Here is a 15,357-nt window from a genome sequence, read left to right on the forward strand (position 1 = left end):
AGCATCTCCAGATAAAACAGGTTTCTCTCAGGACGATGTGAAACAAAGACACCAAATGAAATGTCTGATTTGCAGAGAATGTGCTTAAGTTTGTTCATTGGTTTGTGATGGTCATGGAAAAAAGCATGTGTAAGAGTGTGGTGTGATTAAGGTCCGTGTATATTTTGGCAATTGAATTTCCGTTCTGAAACGGGTATTGAAAAACAAATAACGACTGGTTATTTGATTTTCGTTTTAAAATACAAAAATTAAAATTGAAATACAAGGCGTTTTTCCTATTCATGATCAAAAAGGGATATACGAAATTTTAAAAATGCTTTGATTTTCATTTTATATTTAGAATAACAAAAAAGACCGGAAGTGGTAATCAGCAAGTGTGGAGCCGAACAGAGTATGGTGCGTAGACTGTATATGATTTTTTTCGTTAGTTTTCATGGTCAAAATGAGAGATCAGGTGGCCGATCTTAAAATAAATCAATATTGATTTTTTTTATAGAGCGTTAAAGTTTTGCGAAGCCAGGGGGCGGGGCTATTTGATTGACAGTCTGGTCTGGAATGATTGACAGGTCCTATGGCGGAGGCAGCAGAGACTCTGCTCTCCTCGTTTGGATTAATTCTGATATAATAACTGTTGGTTTATTTATCGGTAGAGCAGCAGAACCTTCTCCACAGACAGTTTTCCTGCTCGTTGGCTTTTTTTAACCAGTTTTCTGCCTTCGGCTGATTCTACCAGGAGACACTGAAAGGACTCTGATAGTTCGGTAAGTTAATGTTTATTTTCGTATCAGTGCCGCTTTTAATGCACTTTATATGCAGCTTTAGTGTCAGATGTAATGTGTGCCATGCACTCCAGATGTTGGTGGAGTTTATTTCTGTGTGTGTTGACCAGAGAAGAAAGTTAGCATCCGGTAAATATTAGCGATGCTAACCGAGCTAGCTGGTCAGTTGTAGCCTGATTAAAGCTAACGTAGCATTAAGCTAACGTAGCATTAAGCTAACGATGTTTGTGTTGTGTTTCATGTAAACAGCTGAAGTGTGTTGTGTTCGTCTAATGTGGTACATTTAGTTAATAAAACTGTTCATGGAGACGCTGGTTCACATTAATGTAACGTTTAGAAAACCTAAATGTGATTAAAACAGTGAGGTTAAGGTTCTGAGTTGTCAGTAGTCCTGAATATCTGCTGGTTCTCTGAAGTTAAAGTGGAGAAAATAGTAAATCTACTTTCTAACGGTTAACGTCGTTTAATGACTGATTCACATGTTGTAGTACATCTTAGTGCAGATTAGAAAAATAACCTTCCACAATATGTCCAAAGTAATGATAAACACTACAGTTATTACATTTAAATTACAGCACAGAAAAGCTGCATAATAAAATCTTCTCCTCTAAAGCTAAAGTGACTGCAGGCCTTTCTGTCTTTCAGTGCTTGGAAAACTATATATGACAGAAGAAATCCATCCAGGGTCACTTTAAAATCAACCTCTGCTGTTGATGCTGGTACTGTGATGTCTGTCTTCATCTCAGGTGTCTCATGTTCACTGTGAGGATCTTCTGAGTGAAGCCAACAGAAGGAAAACCTCATCTGGATGTGAAGAAGGAGACTGAATGGACGACATCCTCAGTGAGCCACTTCCTGTTTAACTTTCAGTTACAGAAGGTCAGACCAACTGTTTCAGCAGTTTATTATTCTCTGTTCTTAGTATTCACAGGTTCCATTTATCATCTTTAACTTCATCTCTGCTGTTGGAGCAGAAATACAATATTAAAAGTCCATGTTATTTATAGCAGATATGCAGCATTAAAACATCAACACATTCAGGTCAAGAGCTTCATTATTTCCTTTATTGCACATTTAAAAACTACATTATTTAACAATTCTGAACTGTAAAGATGTGTAAACACATGTAATAAATGGATGAAATATATAATGTGTTGCTGACAGTGAAGTGTAAACACTGAACAGTCACAAGACAAGTTGTATTCTGAAGAGTAGAGCTGAATCTGCAGCATTGTTGTTATTACTGGAAGGATGAGGAAGATATCAGTGCTGCTCTTCCTCACAGTGATGAAGGAGAAAAGACTCTTCAGACAACCACAGCTGGATATTCATGTTCTCTGTAGCTCTCAGTCCATCAGACTAGATGTTCCCAATGATCCAGACCAAGGCTGGAAGGAAAAGACACTAACAGTGAGGAAACGATCCACAAGGTTCTTTCATTCCAACTGCATTACAACATTAAATATGAGAGTGAACACATCAGGATATGAATGGAACACAATAGAGTGTTGTATTTTGTCCTATTTTTTAATCATATGGAAATGGTTCTTTTCCTGGTTGAGGCTAAAGACCATTTTACTGCCTTACATGGACAATAAAGTTTATTCTATTTTATTCTAATGTATCATTAGCATTAGCATGAGCTCCACAGTTATCTCACCATACACTGTTGTAGAGAAAAAAACTGAAGCAAAGAACAGAGATATTAACTCAGAACTGAGATTAACATTCATCAGTAACAGTTCTGTGGAGGAACATTAACGTAGATTTATTTACATTTGCTGATCATTAAAACAGCAGTTATTGATCCGTTATGATTGATCAGCTGTGATCTGCAGGAAACTCAGCTACAGCTAACAGTTAACTAGTTTATGACACTGACTAACCTGATTTAGCATCAGCGTTAACACTAAATGAGGAAACGTAACCTCAGATTTGCAGAACAATTTTAAAACACGATGTTAGAACATGTGAATATCAGAGGTTATAGTCTGATGTTAACTTACAGTAACTTCACTGCTTTATATGTGATGTTGTCCAGATGTGGAGAAGAGTACAACTAGTTACAAAAATTACTTACCTGTAGAGTTTATCTTCACTTTTGGATGCTAACGTTGTTAGCAGCAGCAGGTAAACAGCAGAAGCCATAAATGTGGCTTGACTGAACGTGGGCAGCAGTTCCCGTTATTTAAACATTAATATGATGTATAAATGCAGATGGACTTCATATATTTCACTATGCAGACATTTTTATTGATGTCCAGTGCATTTTATAGACATAAACATATTTGATAGAAATATTAGAAATGGATTTCTGTTTCCTCATAATAATTTAGTTAATGCCATTAAATGTAAATCAGTGATTCATCTTTAGTGTGAAACTTTTACTTTGCACCTATATGTTTTAAAAATGTAGGTCATTTTAAGGTAAGACATTAAAGGATGGTTTTCTTAGATAAATGAATTTAAGGTTTAATTGACTGAAATCTTTCAATTTGAAATATCTTGATTTAATTAATACAGCTCAGTCGGTTACATTTTATATTATTAAGAAATCTTATTCAATTTCACACTAGATGATGTAGCAGTTCATTGAGTATTTCAGAGCCATTTTTTTTCTTTTCAATTATCTGTATTTAAAGTGATATTATTAAAATATAATTGCAATGAAACAGCAGCAACATAAGAAGTGACCAAATATACAAAGGAAGTACAGCTATTTTAATATAAAAAAATAATCTATCAGAACACGGTGAAAGTGCAGCTAAAGTTAAGTTAGCAAAACTACGGATAAGCAACGTTTCCTTTTACTTCCTATTTATTAAAAAATCACTAAAAGTAACACTTCCACCAAGTTTGTTTTAGTTTGTTGGTATTTATCGGTAGAGCAGCAGCACATTTTCCACAGACAGTTTTACTGTCTGTTGTCTTGTTTTAATCAGTTTTCAGTTCAGTAATTCAGTCCTTCAGCTGATTGGACCAACATACACTGAAGGACTCTGACAGCTGGTTGGTAATAAACGATAATTTACTGATCGGTGCCGGTTTTAATGAACTTTATGTTCAACTTCAGAGTCAGATATAATGTGAGCAATGAACCCCAGGAGTTGGTGGAGTTTATTTGTGTGTTGACCAGAGAAGAGACTTAGCATCCAGTGAATATTAGCTTTAATATGAATTAGCAATGCTAATCAAGCTAGCTGAGCAGTCCTGATTAGCAGCTAAATGTAGCATCAAGCTAACGATGTTTGTGTTGTTTCCTGTCAGCAGCTGAAGTGTGTTGTGTTCCTGTAATGTGGTTCATTAAGTTCATAAAACTGTGGCTGGTTGACGTTAATGTTCAGGAAATTTAAATGTGATTAAAACAGTAACATTAATGTTCTAGTTGTCAGTAATTAGCTTTAATTTGACACTAAAACAAACTGATAGCTTTAAATGACATCAGTTCCATGAATTTGTTGAAAATTGTTGAAAATTGTCTCATTTGTTGTTGTGATGTTGCTGCTGATTCATTAAAACCAGATGATCCGTGTTGAAGATACGTTTAGTTCTAGTATCAGAAGTACAAGAAGGAAAATGGAAGTTTAGTTCTGCTACATCAAAGATTTCAGGAATAAAATAACTAAATGAGTCTTTATGCCTCAAACTTTATTTTACAATAATGAAATAAGGAAATAATCACAGATAATAAAAATATAAATAGCAGAGAAAACCTGAGAGAATAATTTCCTGAAAAGTCTATGAAGGAAAAGCAGCTTTTTATCCTGAAAGATCAGAATCAGCTCCAACATTTGCATCTGACAGCATCAAGTCAACCAGAAAGAAAAGAAAAAAGAAAATGACTTCTTTCTGATCACATCTGTTCCACTGCTCACAGGCTGCTGCTGCTCACATTCTTCACATTTATTGTCCACTTTTAAAAGTTCAGCAGACAGGTGCTCTGCTTTGGAGTGTGACGATGTCGTCACTGATGTGGAGAGTGAAGTTTCCGTTTCACCCATAGCATGCTTTAGAGTCGGACTTGATGTTTGAAATACTGACCGACAGCTCAGATTTAACTGTCTGTAGTTCTGTTTTGATGGATGTTAAACTTTCACTCCAAGCCACCAGGACCTGGGTCTTTAAAATAACCGCCGTCTCGTTACAGAGTGAAAGTAGCAGTTCCTCCTGAAGGTCAGAGATTGCAGCATCTGAGGGCCTCTTCAAAAGAAGACTTAGTTGATGAAGGCGTTCTGGAGCAGGACCAGAAAGACCACGACCAAGCAGCCTTGAGATCTTAGGCAGCGTCTCCCTCTGGTGGGTGTCAACAGTGTTCACGGTCAGGTCTATGGTAATCCCGTCAAAAAACAAAACAGAAAAAAATCTAGATTATAAATCAACATTTAACCAAAGCACTCTGTGTATAACGCCATAGTATAGGATGTAGTTCAGAAAATGTCAAAGTATAGTATACTTTTCAAGAATAACATGGTATGGCCTGTAGTTCATAGTATAGCATGTCAGCAAAAAAACTCCCATAGATTAATGTGGTTCAAAAAGCGCAAAATGATGGGATGTTGCCTAAACTTGTCATGTATTATATGTGGTTCAAAAAATGTCATAGTGCAGTATATTGTCAAAATAGTATGTTACTCAACAAAACATCAGAGTATAATATGTCGTCTAAAAAATGCTATAGAATAATATTTCATTGTACAAGTAAAAGTATAGTAATTTTTCAAACTGTTCAAATTCTTATAAAATGTTGCTAAAAAACGTCATAGTAATATGTCAATTAAAAAAGCCCACAGTATAGCATGTCGCACAAAAAATGTCATAGTATAGCATGTCGCTCAAAACACGTCATAGTATAGCATGTCGCTCTAAATACGTCATAGTTTAACATGTCGCTCTAAAAACGTCATAGTATAGCATGTCGTCCAAAAAACGTCATAGTATAGCATGTCGCTCTAAAAACGTCATAGTATAGCATGTCGCTCTAAAAACATCATAGTATAGCATGTCCAAAAAACATCATAGTATAGCATGTCACTCTAAAAACGTCATAGTGTAGCATGTTGCTTTAAAAACGTCATAGTGTAGCATGTCGCTCTAAAAACATCATAGTATAGCATGTCGCTTTAAAAACGTCATAGTATAGCATGTCGCTCTAAAAACGTCATGGTATAGCATGTCGTCCAAAAAATGTCATAGTATAGCATGTTGTCCAAAAAACGTCATAGTATAGCATGTCGTCCAAAAAACGTCATAGTATAGCATGTCGCTTTAAAAACGTCATAGTATAGCATGTCGCTCTAAAAATCTCATAGTATAGCATGTCGCTCTAAAAATGTCATAGTTTAGCATGTAGCTCTAAAAACGTCATAGTATAGCATGTCGCTCTAAAAATGTCATAGTATAGCATGTCGCTCTAAAAACATCATAGTATAGCATGTCACTCTAAAAACGTCATAGTATAGCATGTCGCTTTAAAAACGTCATAGTATAGCATGTCACTCTAAAAACGTCATAGTATAGCATGTTGCTCTTAAAACGTCATGGTATAGCATGTCGTCCAAAAAACGTCATGGTATAGCATGTCGTCCAAAAAACGTCATAATATAGCATGTCGTCCAAAAAACGTCATAGTATAGCATGTCGCTCTAAAAACGTCATAGTATAGCATGTCGCTCTAAAAATGTCATAGTATAGCATGTCGCTCTAAAAATGTCATAGTATAGCATGTCGCTCTAAAAACGTCATAGTATAGCATGTCACTCTAAAAACGTCATAGTATAGCATGTCGCTTTAAAAACGTCATAGTATAGCATGTCGCTAAAAAAGTCATAGTATAGCATGTCGCTCTAAAAACATCATAGTATAGCATGTCGCTTTAAAGACGTCATAGTATAGCATGTCGCTTAAAAAGTCATAGTTTAGCATGTAGCTCTAAAAACGTCATAGTTTAGCATGTCGCTCTAAAAACGTCATAGTATAGCATGTCGCTCTAAAAATGTCATAGTATAGCATGTCGCTCTAAAAATGTCATATTATAGCATGTCGCTCTAAAAACGTCATAGTATAGCATGTCGCTTTAAAAACGTCATAGTATAGCATGTCGCTTTAAAAACGTCATAGTATAGCATGTCGCTAAAAAACGTCATAGTATAGCATGTCGCCCAAAAAACGTCATAGTATAGCATGTCGCTTTAAAAACGTCATAGTATAGCATGTCGCTCTAAAAACATCATAGTATAGCATGTCGCTCTAAAAATGTCATAGTATAGCATGTCGCTTAAAAAGTCATAGTTTAGCATGTAGCTCTAAAAACGTCATAGTTTAGCATGTCACTCTAAAAACGTCATAGTATAGCATATCGCTCTAAAAATGTCATAGTATAGCATGTCGCTCTAAAAATGTCATATTATAGCATGTCACTCTAAAAACGTCATAGTATAGCATGTCGCTCTAAAAATGTCATATTATAGCATGTCGCTCTAAAAACGTCATAGTATAGCATGTCGCTTTAAAAAGTCATAGTTTAGCATGTAGCTCTAAAAACGTCATAGTTTAGCATGTCACTCTAAAAATGTCATAGTATAGCATGTCACTCTAAAAATGTCATAGTTTAGCATGTAGCTCTAAAAACGTCATAGTTTAGCATGTCGCTTTAAAAACGTCATAGTTTAACCTTTAGTCCACAAAACGTTGTTATGTCCCGGCTGTCTGAAGTAGGTGAGGAGCAACACAAAAACAGTCCAAATGCTGGTTTCCAGAGGGTTAGACGAGTATTTATTTGAAAGAGTAAGTTTACAACAACACAACATGTGAGGGGGTTAAAAGCAAATGGGTGTTAGTAAAATAAAAATAAATAAACAGATCTAAAAGTGAACTTCACGTTGACATTGATGGGCATTCCAAACAGGAACGAAGTAAAAGATAATCAATACGAAAAAAACCTCTTCCTTTTCACCTCTTAAAACCCAAAAACACACCGCAGTAGCACCCTAAACTAAAACTACCAATGGGTTCCCTGTTTTCCTTTGTGAACAATTGAAAGGTCCCTCTCTATCTCCCCACACATCCACCAACCACTGGAACACATCTCCAAAGTTCTGCTGGGCCAGCTCAGCTTCCCCTCAGAAGAAGTGGCGCCACCTGCCAGATGAAGGAGCCTTTTGAGAGGCAGCTGGCATCGTGATTGGACTGTACTTTGGTCTGTTCCAATCCAGCTTCAGCTCCAGAGACGGCAGGCGGGACGAGTCAACGGAGGCCGGGATGGACGAAGGCATGCAGCTGAGTACAATCCAGAAAACAACAGAGGAGGAGTGCAGCGGCCCAGTATAGCCTTTGGTATGAAAAAACACCATCATATACATCGTATATTGTCCAAATACCAAGTCAAAGGAAAGAGACATACATTGTAGAATTGTAGCAATTGTGGGCTGACTGATTTACTGATTAGCAGTATTTTATTTTTTACTGATTTACGGTAATAAATAAATTTAAAAATGACGCTACATTGGCTCTGAACCTTTATCTACCTGTGGTCGCTCTGTCTTCTGTAGGATTTGATTGGTTATACGTCACAAGGTGAAACTCCTTTCCCTTAACATCTGCAAACAAAAACGTATCAACAAAGTTTTCTGTTAGAGTTTGTGTTCTTCTTCTAAGTTTAACTCCAAGATTTTAAATACTTTCATTTACTGCAAATGAATATCTACTCCAAATGTGTCACTAATAATCATTATCAGTCTTGAAAACCCACAAAACACCCCTCTATACTGGACCACACTTAGTACAGTCCGGTTCCCCCTTCTATAAATCTGCTTGGAATCTTCCACTTCCTGTTTGTCAAAGTGGCCTTCTACCTGGACAGGTTTTATTGGAGCTCATGCAACAATCATTTTGGGTAACTGCACTTTAATATGGATGGATGACACTGAATTAGAGTCTGTTTTAATGAGACTGAGTTAAGATGTGTAGCTCTGTCATTAAATAGGAAATTATTTCTCAGAATTCACAGAGAAAAGTCTGAAATGTTTGCTAGGTTAGCGTCCCACATGTTCTTTGGCTCAGCTAAAGCTAACTCTCTCCAACTTGTGGATCTCTTGAGTTGCTTGTTGTTAAAATATCTTGCTAGAGGTGCTGAAGCTCAGAAAGTCTGAGATGTTTGTTCAAAATAAGCTCATTCTCAAGTCTGATCTGAACTGTCCTCTTTTGTTTGAACTTTCCCTAAACTTAGGAGTTAATGACAGAGCAGCACATCCAGACTCAGTCTCATTTATGTAGAGATTAAACTTCAGTGTCATTCATTGATGTTAAAGTGCAGTTTTTCAAATGTTTGTTGCACATGCTCCTGACCAAACCAGTCCAGGTGGAAGACGATGTGAAGAGAAAGCTCCAGAGGATGAATATCACACATTTACGTTGGAAATAAATGTCCTTTAATTAGATATTGTCATGCAAATGTTGGATTTCCCTTTAATGATGTTGAAATCTTTGTTGAGTGTTTTGTTGATGTTGGTTTCTAAATGTTTTCTGACACTCGGCCCCAAAGATTAAAACCTTCTACGGCTCACAAGCTGCAAAAATTCACACATTATCAACTATCTTTCTGACTAAACTAAGATAAAAAGTGAAAAACTGCCTGATTCCTGCATCATGAATGTAAATCTTTTTGGTTTTTATGTCAGTAAACTGAATATATTTGGGTTTGACATTTTATAAACTAAAACAAGAAATGAATTACTGGAGAAAACGACAGATTAATGGACAAAGAAAATGTGTTTTCCAACATATATGGCTGAATTATTCCATTAAAAGATACATACAATTTAAATTCAGTTTTATTGATATAATGCCAATTACAGTTAAAATTGTCTCAAGATGCTTTATTTTGATATTTTTTTGTCATATTTAAAATATGACAAAGTAAGAAATTTAAAGCTCTTGACTAATCCAATTTATTATTTGGATTTTAAGAGACTAATGGACAATTAAAATAAGTTTCTCCACTAAAACTAATAAACACGAGGTCAAATAGAAGGAAGAGTTTTAAATACTGCAGTCCTACGACGACAAGAATAAAGTTTGCCAAGAAAAACTAAATCTGCCAGTGGATTCCATTAAAGTCCTAATAAATGATAATAAAGTGTGGTGTTAAAAATGTCAAAGTAATGATATGAAGTTGAACATGTGGATGGAGGTTGATAAAAGTTGACCTCCCTTCATTTCTCTGGAGCGACTCCATGGATTTTATGGATGGTGGTTAAAGACCTACTCTTCTAGTGGTCTTCCTTCTAGTCGCTGTAAAAAGTCAGTCCATCCTGGCCGACTTCAACACCTCTTCATGACAACTTGGTCTGCCTCCGACCCGGTGGAAACTCCAGAAACTCGGGAAAACCCTGTCGAGACTCGAAGAACTCGTGGAGACTCGAAGAACTCGTCGGGCGGGGGAAGGTGTGGTGGGTGGTGGGGGGAGGTGGGGGAGTAGAGGGGGGAGGCCGCCACCCACCTCCCCGCCTACTCTCCGCCCTGACTCCACCCAGACTCCGCCTTGGCCCTGCCCATGTGGTCACTTCACAAACTACGATGCCAAAGGGACGACGAATTTATTTCTTTGTATCTGATCTGTAGCTCAGTGAGTTAAGGATTTGCCTATGGAGCTGCAGGTCGCTGGTTCAAAACCAGACCCTTCTTAAGTTTTATCAAAATTCTGACAAAGACAAAGAAAGAAAACTGCCGGTGGTCGGTCTTGAACCTGCGACCTTCCACTTGGTAGTCCTTTACTTATCCCCCTGAGCTATTCGCTCAGATACTAATTCTTCTTTTATTTGCGCATTTATCATCTATTTTTTGTCGTTTTCGAATTTTTTTTTAAATTGAGTCCTGACTCGACCGTTTTTCTCAGGAGGTTGGGCTTCAGCCTTTGTGCTGGAGGGTGGAACCCTCAGTTCCAAGACTTTCCAAAGCCCCCACACCTCCCGAGTCCTCAGGACTTGAGCTTTCACACAGTCTGAGGGCTGAAATTTTCTAAGTCCCACAGTAGTTCTCTGTTAGTTTGAACCTTCAGACAGTCTGAGGACTGAAATCTTCGAAGTTCCTGAGTAGTTCTCTGTTAGTTTGAACCTTCAGACAGTCTGAGGACTGAAATCTTAGAAGTTCTTGAGTAGTTCTCTGTTAGTTTGAACCTTCAGACAGTCTGAGGACTGAAATCCTAAAAGTTTCTCAGTACTTCTCTGTTAGTTTGAACCTTTAGACAGTCTGAGGACTGAAATGTTAAAGGTTTCTCAGTACTTCTCTGTTAGTTTGAACCTTCAGACAGTCTGAGCACTGAAGTTTTAAAAGTTTCTCAGTACTTCTCTGTTAGTTTGAACTTTCTGGTTAACAGAAGCCTTAAAACTTGTGACCATGAGTCTTGATTTCACATTTAGACCATTGATCTGAGTTATTCTCAGACCTTCACCTGTGAGTTTTTTAGAAATCCTGAACAAACTTTGAGTCTCTTCACTGAACAGTAAAGTTTGTGGAGATCAGAAGGTAACATTAGTTTGATCAATGCCTTCAACTACAAGTAGACCTTATCTGGAAAGCAGTTTTCTGAAATGAGTTCTTAGTAAATCTGTCCACAATCAAACCAAAAACATAGAAAGAGGAAATGTTTGAAGAAACAACTTGATGTTTTCATTTCAGACTAGAAAACGCTTCAAGACCTTTATCTGTTTTTGCTCTTTTTGATTGTTTTATTGTCTCTTCTGTTTAATTTGATCTTCTGAAGTCTAACTGGTGTCTTTTCAAATGTTTTGTCTTTAGTTTGATTCTTCTTAAATGTTTAGTTTTTCTCTTTTCTCTTTTCTCACCTTTTATTCTTTTCTAATGTCTGATTTGATTTCGAAATGTTTTGTCTTTTTAATGTTTAATTGTTGTTTTTTCAAATGTTTTATCGGCTTGTTTGAAAAATTTCCTTTTATTTCCCAATGTTTAATTTTTTCGATTAAGTCTTTAAGGTTTTTCTTTTTAAATGTTTTACCACCTTTTAATGTTTAATTTTCTTTTTAAATGCTTCATTGTATTTTGTTTAATTCCTATTTAAAGTTTTATTATCTTTAAGATTTAATTTTCTAATTAAACGTTTAATTTTTTAATTCAATGTTTTGTCTTTTTAAAGGTTTAATAATCTGATTAAATGTTTTGTATTTTTTATGTTTAATATTCTTCTTGTTTAATTGTATTTTTTAAATGTTTAATCATCTAAAATATTTCATCTTTAATGTTTAATTTCATAATTGCATGTTTTGTATCTTCTGTTTAATTATCTAATTAAATATTTTGTCTTGTTAATATTATTTAATTGTATTTAATGTTTAATTTTCTTTTTAAAAATTTAGTTGCATTAAATGTGATTTTTCCATGATTTAATTGCTTTTTTAAAATGTAGTTTATTTCTTTAATCTTTTTTTTTCTGTCAAAATTTTAACCCCAACCTCAAAAATGAAACAAACCCTTAAATCACAGTGAAAACACTTCTGTTGTCACATGAGTTAGTCAATTATTCAATTCATCAATTCAGCTTTATTTGTTTAGCACCTTTCACACAGATGACAAAACTAAACAAGCAAAGAGGAAAAAAAAACTATGCTAAAACTAGGATTAAAACTCAAAAACGTATTTAAAAAAAATATTTAACAGTAATGAAATCTGTTGTGTCCAGGGGATGGAGGGAGTTTATTGAAGTCTTCTTGGGCTCACATGGTAAATCATTTAAAATATAAACTTGAGATTCAGTCTAAGGAAACTGTAGAGCGACAGAAGAACCAACAATATCTCCTGTTTTCTCCTTTAATGAGTCGACTCTTGTGCTTTCAGACCAAAGAACTACAGACTCTTCACAACCTGCTCAAACTCTTGGTACAGGACCTCACCACACGGGTCAAGAAGGTTTCCTTCTCATTTCTACTCTGAAGCTCACCTTCTCCTGCTCAAACTGCTGACAAATGTTTCTGCTGCTCTAAAGTCTGGTCTCCAGAACTTCCTAAAAACTCTCAAAGTCTCTTCTGCTGCAGGTTGCTTTGTAGAACTGTTCCAGAAAACCTCACTAAACCACATGGAGGGGCCTCAAGATAGTCGTCCAAATGAAACCGTACAAAAACCAAATTAGCACAACCCAAACGCTAAAGTCTCCTGCAGCCTACCAGAGAACCTCTGAGAACAGAGAATCAGGACAGGAACTCTTACCTTCTGGACAACCAACGTTGGTTCACAAACAAGAATACAGAATGTGTCTGAGCAAAAACCTCTAAAGACTCACTACAGCCAAGACAAAGACACAACTCAGCTGCAGCAAATCCACTAATCACTGCACACATTAGCACCATGTGCTAACTGTGGCTAAAGAACCACATTTACCAAGACAACTATCCAGTACAAAGCCCTAAAACACACCAAGAAACACATTAAAGATGATTTTACTGCTGGAAGCTGCAAGCCAACGCCTAAAGAACAAACTACAGCAACAGAGCCAAACCCAGTTCACTGGTGAAGAGAAACAGAGGAAATGTTTGTCTGCAGCTAAATAAAGCAGGAAGACACTGAGCTGCTCAGGTGTTCCTGATAACACCAAGCAGTCACCTGAACAGCCAATAGGAACACAGCTTCCTGGAAGTCCAGAGGGCTGGCTTAGTCAAGGAGAAGAAAGTTAACAAAGAAAGTTGAAAACCACCTTCTGATCCCTGAAATCTCTGAGTTTTCACACAAAGAACACCTGAACATGTCAAACTGGTTCCATAGTAGAACCATCATTGTAAAAACATCATAGTATGGTGTGTTGCTCAAAAAACATTAGGACCCGGCTGTCTAGGGTCGCAGAGGAGCAACACAAAAACAGGACAAACGCTGGTTTCCAGGGGGTTAGGAGGATATTTATTTGAAAGAGGAAGTTTACAACAACACAACATGTGAGCAGAAAAATCACAAAGTCTGTCTTTAGTTCAGCTGAAAATATTAGTTATTGTCTTTTCTATTGACCAAACTTTTCAGGAAGTAGATGAAGAATAATTAAAGCTCTCATGTAGAAGTCCAACTTATTTTGGATCCTTGTGGAGAGTTTAATCTTAGAGTTTGTAAAGATGTTGAGTTTTTAGAGTCACATGGATTGTTTTGACATTTAATAACCGAGTCCTGAAATAAAATTACAGTTGAGGATTTCTGTCATTTAGTTTGGACTAAACAAATAACAGCAGCATAAATCTCAAACGTCATTATGAGGAGTCTGGATTGAGGTTTCTCACTTGATAATGATCAAAACATGAAATTCAGGTTGGTTTAAAGGAATATTCCACCTTAAATCTTTGAATGTTGACCTAAAAGGCTGGTTTCAGGAAGTATTCCACCTACAAGGTCCTCAAACATCCACCTTAAAGGAACATTCCACCAAAAATCCTTGGACATGCACCTAAAACGTTGCTTTAACCGAGTATTCCATCCAAAATCCTCAAAGAGACCTGAGGGGCTGGTTAAAAGGAATATTCCACCTAAAACCTCAAATATAGACCCCAAAGGGTGGTTTAGTTCAATGTAGACCAAAAAAGTTAGTATGGAGGAATATTCCACCTGAAATGTAGACCTGAGAAGTTGGTTTGGAAGAATATACCTTCCTAAACATCCTTAAATGTAGGCTAAAAGATGGTTTGGAAGAAAATTCCACCTGAAATCCTCCAATGTAGACCTAAAAAGTTAACCTGAACTTGTTGGTCCGGTTTGAAGGCCTCCATGTGGTCCAGTAGAAGTCCACGTAGTCGGTGTTGGCTTTGAACCGCAGCGACTGGCCTCCATCAGGTGGACCGGCTCGTCCTCGTAGGGCTCCTCCTGTAGCCTTGAGGGGACCACAGGAACATTCAGTAGCTGCTGGAGTTCTTCCTGTCAGGCTCGTGGTAGAACGGCTCTGAAGAATCTTGTACTCGTCTGGAACAATCCAACAGCCTAAACGGTTAACAGTGGTGTAAAGAAGCAAACACTCAGGCAGAGATTAGGACTCAAACTAGATTTATTTTAGAAAACAAATCAGCTTAGAGGCATTTGTTCACACGTGGCTGAATAGGAGGCCGTCCAATCAGATTGGAGATCTTCACTCTGTAGGTTGTTTGTTTGGTGAGACTCTTGGACCTCCATCAGCTGATGTGGATGTTTGATGGTCTTCCTCTCTAGTGCCAGATGATTCATCCATGAATTCAGCAGCTACAGACTGAAATGAAGCTCATGCTGCCGTTATTGAATTCCTGTTCCAGATCAAATGTTCAGATCTCACCTTGAATGCAGCCGTCTGCTGTCTGATAGTTTTTCTCATTGTAGTCTTGAGTAAAGTCTTTTTCCTCATGTCAGGATGTGGTGAGACTCTTTCTCAGTCTCTGCAGACGTCCCTCATTGTGCATCTCCAGAGAAGAAACAGAAAAACTGCTCACTGCTTCAGCATCAAACGCTCTCCAGCATTGAGAGTGTTTTAGGAATTCATTCATTGTGTTGTGAACTTTGAAGGAGCAGAAACTTTACAGCTGCCAAAGATATGAGCTCCAATTCTGGATGTTTTAGGAAATGAAGTTCA

At 36.9% G+C, this 15,357-nt stretch overlaps 1 long non-coding RNA gene across 3 annotated transcripts; it reads left to right on the forward strand.

Annotated features, from left to right (window-relative positions):
• The first annotated feature begins 424 nt into the window (after window positions 1-424).
• Window positions 425-12,870, forward strand: LOC129348012 (uncharacterized). 3 transcript variants are annotated; one of them, XR_008600424.1, is made up of 5 exons: window positions 434-761; window positions 1,526-1,622; window positions 4,927-5,075; window positions 7,819-8,111; window positions 12,627-12,870. It is a non-coding gene; the product is annotated as an uncharacterized LOC129348012 (long non-coding RNA). The 3 variants fall into 3 exon arrangements; XR_008600422.1 differs by lacking the exon at window positions 12,627-12,870 and having other exon boundaries at window positions 425-761; window positions 1,526-1,658; window positions 7,819-8,273; XR_008600421.1 differs by lacking the exon at window positions 12,627-12,870 and having other exon boundaries at window positions 427-761; window positions 7,819-8,273.
• Window positions 12,871-15,357: the final 2,487 nt, after the last annotated feature.

Source organism: Amphiprion ocellaris, chromosome 3, assembly GCF_022539595.1.
Source record: "Amphiprion ocellaris isolate individual 3 ecotype Okinawa chromosome 3, ASM2253959v1, whole genome shotgun sequence".
In the NCBI taxonomy this organism is placed as follows: domain Eukaryota; kingdom Metazoa; phylum Chordata; class Actinopteri; family Pomacentridae; genus Amphiprion; species Amphiprion ocellaris.